We start from the raw sequence: 8860 nt of genomic DNA on the forward strand, positions 1-8860 counted from the left end.
ATGGCCAAAGATAGAAGGGAGATATAGCCAGGAGCCGAGTTCTACTGTTTGAAGAGGGATTTGAGCTGCTATTATGGAAGACCCTTGGAAAAATTCCCTGTGTAAGTCTGAGTTCCTCCAATGCAACCAGGTATTAAATAAGATCTTTTCAACAGACTGGGACTATTGCTCATAAGCAAAATATACCAGGATTTCTGTGTTCCTTTCAGAAAATGTCTATGTTGTGAGGAAGGAGAATAATGTGGTGTCTTTTGAAAGGACTGAGTCCCTCTGAAAAATATGCTTGCTTGTTCCTTGGAAAGGTGTGTGTGTGTGTGTGTGTGTGTGTGTGTGTGTGTGTGTGTGTCCAAAATAAGCTAAAGAAGATTTTGATTGGTTGACATCATGAACTTTTAATTTTTGTGTTGGGGGAAATAAAAAAATGGGTCAGATTTCTCAGGACAAGTGTGCTTTCAGAGGCTCAGCTGAACTTTTCAGCAAAACTCATGGTTGGCCATGTGCTGGGGAATAAACTTCATCATCTCTGTAGCCTGGGATGGTTTGGACTGTTGAAAAGTTTTATTCTCAGATGGTGAGTTCTTTTTATTTGTATAGACGCTGTATTTAACAGAGAGTAAAATTTCTGTCGTTTGTTATGCTGTGATTTCTGTTTCCTTGTGATGAAAAAGTTAAAGGATGGAATTGCCCAAAGAGGAGAGGCACCCCAAATCATGGTTGTCCCTGAAAGAAACTGGGTCTCCTGGTGTCTTCTGAACAAGCAAGACACATACCTGAGCTGGTATGGCTCTTAGTTGGGCTCACCTGCCCCCACCTTCTGCTACTATCTATCAAACAGGATCTTCTCATCTAAACTACTGTGTTATGTCAGAAATGGGGACTTCTCCTGGTTTATTTTTTCCTAAGGCCCATGCAGAGACGTGGCCTGAAAAATTATTGGTTCAAATACTTTATCCTACTCAGTAATACCAAAAAAGGAAAATGTGTGGGCATGTGGGCATGCATGATGTGCATATGGCCAGTTATTTCTGGTTTCTTTACATTCTGAGTCAAAACATGCTTAATATCTGATATCTGCTATGTAAAAAAAAAGCGAAGTGCAAGGTAGTGCAAAGTTACTATGCTACTTTTGTGTAAAAGGGAGGCAGGGAATCAGTATACTGTATATTTGTATTTGCTTATGTTTGCTGAAAAAACTGTGGAAAGATACAAAAGGAAATGATAAAAGTGGCTACCAGTGGAGGTGGGGTGGGCCTAGGTGGGTGGAGGACAAGGACTTTTCAGTGTACATCTGTTACATGTTTGATTTTGCAATCGTGTGAACGTATTACCAGTTCAGAAAATAAACTCAATACTTAAACCAAAATTGTCCTTGAGGGTTGGATACTCTCTGTCTACAATCCGAATTTCTGGAATGTTTGAACTTTTAAAAGTGATCATGAGTTACCTTTGCCCCAAGAAAACTTAGGGAGAAAACCGTTATGGAATAACAAATGCTACTAACATTTTTCCTATGTAAGGAGATCTAGGAAAACAAAGGCCAAGCATCAGACATTTCTTCAGGGACTAAAACAGTGTGTAAAGGTGTCAAGTCCAAAAAGTAGGGAAGGAAAGAGAATTTCCGAATCACTGGGTCTTCTACATAAACACATCTCAAAATTTTTATTGTACACTGATAGCTTCTCCTCTGAGCCCTGCCCTTAGGATAATTAAATATTTCCCTATGGCACTCAGCAATCGCAGAGAGATTTAAGAGTAGAACAGTGGCAACAGCTAACTTGATGATTAAACAGATGAAAAAAGGTGAGCATTAGCTTGAGATGAAAAGAAGCCACAGATCTACAGAGAAAAGTGGAAGACCTTAACCAGGGCTGCTTAAGATACCATGGATCAAATCCGGGGCTGGCAGGATAGGAGGGCATTGCCAGCAAAAAGCCACAGGAATGCAGTTTGAGGCCCTTGTCGCCTATTTGGAAGGGCTGCAACATTTTGTGTAGGAAACGGCAGCATCCCTCCAAGGCAGCAAGCGGGGCAAGGCAGGGCACGTCACCGGCTTGTGCAAAGGCTCCCTCTGCACGCCCTTCCTTTGAGATCTTATCTGATTGCTCAGGTTCAGCTAGAACTATTCTGAGCTTGCTCTCTTCTGGAAGAATTTAAATGACTTTACTGACATCTTTAAATCATTTTAAGAAAACAGGGAAGCATGCATAACACAGAGGGTTATATCTTTTAGAATAGAAATGCAGTGATTTGGTGTCTTCTCCTTGGTTCAATGACCAGACTGTTGGTGACCCTGGATAAATCCTTGATGTGGGTTTCAGCTTGTCCATCTATGGAATGGGAAAATATGTTACCAAAAGGGGACAGGAGATACACCTCTGAAGCCCCAGACGGAAGGAGTAGCCCAGCCTTCCAGCATCATTTTTATCCTCTTGGGCTGCTTTCTCCATCAGAAAGTAAAGGAGTTGCCCCAAATTCCTGAGATTTGTGATTTGAATTCAATAATTCAATAACAAACACCAAAAAATATATGTAAGACACATTGAAAATACTTTATGTTTTGATACATGAAAATGATCCTATATTGTTTGAAAGAGAGTGGGTGCTTTTGACTTTATTCTTAATTAAATACATTTAGTGATTTTCTTCTATCTGTAACCTTAGAATTCAAAATGCGTGCAGAGTTTCTTTGGGCTCCTAAATGCCACAGGGTCAGAATATTTAACCAGAATTCATTAATCATCTTTAGCTGTCCAAGGAAGTTTATTCACACTTAGAGATTCGAGACACATGGGGCTACTCTGAGGACATTGAGTCATTCTATATTACCTAAGAGTTCCATTTTGGTGATGCAAGTTAAAGGATGATAAGATATACAATCAGTATAAATATTATTATTATTTTTAAAGTTCTTTCATCCCACTCGTTAGTTCTGCAAGACTCCACCCAAATCCTTGGGCAGTCATCCAGAACAGCTTTGTGCTGACTTAGAAGGTAACATAACTTTTCCTCCTCACTGCCTTAGGACAATGCTGGGAGAGGCTGGCTCTCAGAATGTGTGGGTAGATGATTCTAGATGACATCCCAAGATTGCTTCCAGCTCTGTGAGTTTGGGAAATAAATGTACACTGCCCTCTTGCCCAGGCCCTCCAACCGCCTCTTCTCCCTCCACAAAACATGTCCCATCTATAAACATCAAGGTCTACCATGAACTTTGAGTGGTTGTGCAAATTCAGAGGAATGTGACTGGATCCAGTGCAAGCTGAAAAGAAGTGATTATTGGGTAAGCTCCCACGTGTAGCATCACTTGTCAGTGAAAACACTAACCTAGAATTCTAACGCATGGTGACATGTTAGTACTCGATGAGGCCGTCAGCCTCTGCAGAAATGTCCTGTGGGAGGAGGGCCTCAGCAGACATAGGCTCACAGAGGCTGCAAAGCAGTGTCCCAGGATCTTCAGGGTTCCACCCCACTCTTTTAAAATGACCAGCCCAGCAACTGACTGTTAGCATTTTCGTTGATTTCCTTCTTCTTGCCCTGTACTTTCACTCAGAAATATTCACCAAGCGCCTAATAAGCTTGATGTTGGGAAGTAGCAGTGACCAAGGCAGACTCAGTCTCAGCTTCGTGGAGAACTTACGTGCTAGTGAGGAAATGGACAATAAATACGCTGTATTGCAGAGACTGGCAACTTACGAGAGAAATAGTTAAGGGCTGAGCCAGGAGGGGACCAAGAACCAGGTCAAGAATGGTCTGTGGGACCATTAGGAGTTTGGTCGTTGTTCTGAATGCAACAGGAAGCCATTAGAGGGGTTTAAGAAGGGGACTTCCAAGAACTACTTTACATGTTTCAAAAAGATGACTGTGGTTGCTGTTGGGAAAGTGGGTTCTAAGTGGGGGAGGGCAAGTGGTCAATGCAAGAAGACCAGGCCCAGGAGTCTGAAAAGGGTCTTAGGACCTTGGACTATGCAGGTGGTGTGGAGAGAGGACGGATGGATTAGAGAAAGGTTCTGGGGTAGAGCAGACAGGATATGAGAATAAGGAAAGATGAAAGCCCCTTTGAAACTTTGCTGAAAGGGGTAGGGGAGAATTAATTAATAATGGGAAGAAGTTTCCTGCCTCTAGAGGTAAAGACTTCAAGTTTGGGACAGACTCTTTGTTTTGGGAAAATTATCACAATTAGTACAGTATGTATAACTTCATTCTTTCATCCAACAAGTCTTCATTGTGAGCTTACCCCGGGCTAGGCAATGTTCTTGGTATATTAGCAAACCAAGTAGGAAAAACCACAGAGCTTGCATTCTACCGGACAATACATGTAATAAATGAACTTATTATATAACATGTTAGAAGGTGATTCACGCTTTGGAAAAAAGAGAAATGTTAGCAGGGTTAGAGGAATCCAGAGGACCAGGTGTGGAGGGGGAGGTTGCGGTATTAAATAGGGGATCGGGGCAGGCCTCATCGAGTGGATGACATTTGTAAATAGGAAACAATTCTATATAAACATACCAAATACCAGCTCCAGGAGGGCAGGGGCCATGGCTGCTTTCTTCATCATACAAGGTAGGAATGCAGTACAGTCACCTGCCGCATATTGACGTCTTGGTCAACAACAGACTTCATATACTACGATGGTCCCATAAGATTATAATACCATATTGGTACTGTGCCTTTTCTATGTTTAAATGTATTTAGATTACACAATACATTGTGTTCCAGTTGTCTACAGTACAGTAGCAATAAGCCACATCATATAGCCTAGGTGTGCAGTAGGCTATACATCTAGATTTTCGTAAGTAGTCTGTGATGTTTGCACAAAGACGAAATTGCCTAAGGACACATTTCTTAGAAGGTAACCCCGTTGTTGAGCAATGCATGCCTGTCTTTGTTGAATGAATGAATGTTCAATGAATGAATCTAAATGCGTTTGTTAATGTTCTGGTTTGGGACTATGAATTGTTGTCTAAGTTTCAGTAGGAATTGTGACTCCAAGGAAGTGGGCTTAAAAAATTTTTTTAGTGGGGGAACCATTGTTATTTCTGTCTGTGTGCAAGCAGAGGTGGGTTAACTGCTGTGGTGATGGGAAGCAGCTTTTATTTTCATTCTGATCCTTCTCCTGGAGCATATTCCTGTGTCACACACCATGCTCAGTAGTGTGCTAGTGCCCCATTTGCACACACCACAGGGCAAGCCAGCCTCCCCTCCCCTCTAGCGACTCTGCTCCCCTCCCCTTCCGCAGTCTGTTTCTATGGTGACAGAAACATTCCTCTCACCACGGGCAGGGTTGAGTTCTTGTTTTTATTTCTTTTTAAATTAGTCTTTACTGCCTTTCTGTACCAAACATAAGCCAAACAATAAAGTCAAACAACAATCCGTGTTTACCTCTAAGGCAGTGTATGTGGTTCTTTGGAGTTGGGACTTAGTTTGGGGTATAAGAAAAAAGAGGAGGAAGAAACAGGAATTTTCAAGCCCTGAACTAGCTTCTGCCCCCATTATCCCTGGATTTGCTCTGTCTCCTTCCTTTGCCTTAGTATTTTCTCTGGCTCCATAAAGAAAAGAAAGAAAAAAACAATTCACAGATTATTGGCTCTATAAAAGTCATTCTAAAACTGAGACTGGATGGTTGTCTATAACAGATGCATGCAGACTTTGTACAGGTAATTAAAAAAGTGCTCTGTGGGTGATTTTCATGCTTCCACGTGGAGCCCTCCCGTGAGGCAGCCCTGGTGAGCAGTGCTGCTGCAGCAAAGCACACGCACGTGAGCAGGGCCGGCAGGGCTGGGAAAGAGAAAACCAGCGGGTAAACAAGTCACAGAGACGGTGCTCCTTTCCTTTAAAAAACAAAAAAGTAAAATAAGTATATTTTCACACTTAAAAAGTCCTGATGGTCTTTCCATATTGGAATCTTTTTTTTTTTTTTTTTGAGACAGAGTCTTGCTCTATTGCCCAGGCTAGAGTGCCGTGGCATCAGCCTAGCTCACAGCAACCTCAAACTCCCGGGCTCAAGCAATCCTCCTGCCTCAGTCTCCTGAGTAGCTGGGACTACAGGCATGTGCCACCATGCCCGGCTAATTTTTTTTCTATATATATTTTTAGCTGTCCAGATCATTTCTTTCTGTTTTTAGTAGAGATGGGGTCTTGCTCTTGCTCAGGCTGGTCTCAAACTCCTGACCTCGAGTGATCCTCCCGCCTCGGCTTCCCAGACTGCTAGGATTACAGGTGTGAGCCACCACGCCCAGCCCCATATTGGAATCTTTTGGGGATGTTAAGAGATAGGAGCAGTGTGTAATTTTATTTAATTTTGCCCATTAGTCCGTCGACAGCATGTCTCTTAAAAGACCCTTTTAGGGACTTTTTTGTGCAAAGCTTGCAGGGGAAAGCTCTCTATAGCCATCATTTAACAATGAAGCAAAGTGGTTAAACCCTGAAGACATTACTCTAAGTGAAATAAGCCAGTCACAAAAGAACACATTCTGTGGGATTCCACTTACAGGAGATACTTAGAGTAGTCAAATTCATAGAGACAGAAAGTAGAATGGTGGTCACCATTCTGGGGCTGGGGGAAGGGGGAAGTTATTGTTTAATGGGTACAAAGTTTCACTGTGGGAAGATGAAAATTCTGGACATGGATAGTGGTGAAGTTTGCACAGAAAGGTGAATCTAACTTAATGCCACTTAACTGTACATTTGAAACTGGTAAATTTTATGTTATGTATATTTGATCACAGTAAAAAAAGTGAAGCAAAGTAGGGTAAGGAAGTACACTGAGGTAGTAAAGTGAGTAGGATGGATACCTTTTCCTGTCTGTTGGGGTCAGAATAAAGAATATAATAGGATTTTGACTTTTTGTTTCTTTTTGCTATATAAATTATGATTATTCTTTCTCCTCCTTCCTCACTGTCTCTGGAAATCATGATGAGGGAAAAGGGTCTTTAGTTCCAACTACAAAAAGGGCAGCAGAAATAATCTTGTCTCATTCCAAGTAGGTTTTCTTCCTTGCTTGTATGGCCTTCTCTTCTTCCTACTCCCCTCTACACGGGACAGCCAGATCTGACAGCAAATCACAACAGAGCCCAGCATCTTTCACATACAGTAAGGACCCAATAAATAGGCGCAGTGGCTCACACAGTAATCCCAGCGCTTTGGGAGGGTGAGGCAGCAGGATTGCTTGAGGCCAGGAGTTCAAGGTTGCAATGAGCTATGATGGTGCCACTGCAATCTAGCCTGGACAACAGAGCGAGACCTTGTCTCTAATAAAACAAACAAATCAACCTGTGAAAATTGAGAATTTGCCCTTTTACAAAATTTATATTTCATAAAGAAGCTCTTTTTTAACTTGCTAAATGAGAATCTACTAAAGAGGGGAGGGGGATCTCCCGAAACGCAGGGGCTCCCTGGGCTGTCTTTGTACATCAGCACTGCACAACAGGCAAGGTGAACAGAGTAATATTTTGAGATTAGATTATATTTCCCCCAGCATTTTCCCTTTTCCGGTTTCTTCATTTACGCAGTAGCTGAGCATGTTCCTTGTTGAACTGGGGGCAATTCGGGGCAGAACACTATGGAACAGGTGGGAGGAGAGCTTGTGACCTGCAGGCTCCATTAGGCCTCAGATAACCTGGGCTTTGCCCCTTACAATATTGCTCTGTACCATGTTTTGCTGAAATGTAAATTTCTAAACATTTAAAAGTTGGGAAACTTCACATAAAAATCTGAGTTTCAGGCTTTTCTTTCAAAATGTGAAGACAGCCCCAGCAACCGTGTTTAACCACTTGACAACAACTAGCTGGAGCTGAACTTCATCTGTCGCATTTAGGATTAGGACAATGGGAGCCTCTGTAACAAACAGCCCCTCAGACAGCAGTAGCATAACACAAGAGAAGTCCATTTCTCACTTATATATGACAAGTCCAGTGCAGGTGATTTAGAGACCCAGGGCTCCTTCCTTGCGTGTCTCCACCATCCGTGAGGGCCAAGTCTTCTGTTTTTAGCCTGCGGAATGGGAAAAAGAAAGTGGAGAAGCACACCCATTTCTCAACTGCCTTGACCTGAAAGTGACACACACTCATTTGGCTCACATTCCCCTGGGGGACGCAGTCATGTGGCCCACGTAGACGCAAAGGGAGCTGGGAAATGGGGAGCCTGCTGGGGAAGCCACTTCCTGCCGACAACTCTAACCCATGGATGGGGGACCACAAATGCGTGGTGGACACATGCACCTCTGCCACAAATAGGTGTGTGCACTCAGCTCGCCACAGTCCCCACTACTTGTTTCATATCCTTCAGTGGCCCCTGGAGCCATTTGAGTTTGTGGCTCTGGTTTAATGTGTTCACGGACAGAGAATGGAAAAAACATGAAAAGAGATGGATTTTTCCTTAGGCTGAAAAAGAGATTCTGCTGGGCTGTCAGAAAGAGAGAGACAGAGGTCAACGGGTCCTGAGGCCAAGGGTACATGTGACCCGTCTCATTGAAATATGGTCTTGGAAACCGCAGAGCCAAGTGAGGAATGGCTGCATGGCATGTCTTAGCAGAGGAGGCAATATCTACTTTCAGCCTACTCCAAATCCCCACTTGTAGTACATAGAAGTAGTAGAGCTGATCAGCTGAAGCAGCCAGGTCAACCTGAACAGTGGAAACAATTCAGACATATTTTCTGGGGACAGAGGACCAAATGGATGTGTGATCCCTCCTCCCAACCCACTCTATTGGGTTGTGTAAATCCCTGGGGTTAGGAACTCTAGGAAGAATTAAGGCTAATTCTCTTACTCCCCCACAGATCAGCTGCTAGTGGTCTAAACTGAGTTATATAAAATAATGGATTTGTGACACTTCTTGCATACCTGAGTTTATGGGCTGAGT

The sequence above is a fragment of the Lemur catta genome, chromosome 10 (assembly GCF_020740605.2).
Source record: "Lemur catta isolate mLemCat1 chromosome 10, mLemCat1.pri, whole genome shotgun sequence".
NCBI lineage: Eukaryota > Metazoa > Chordata > Mammalia > Primates > Lemuridae > Lemur > Lemur catta.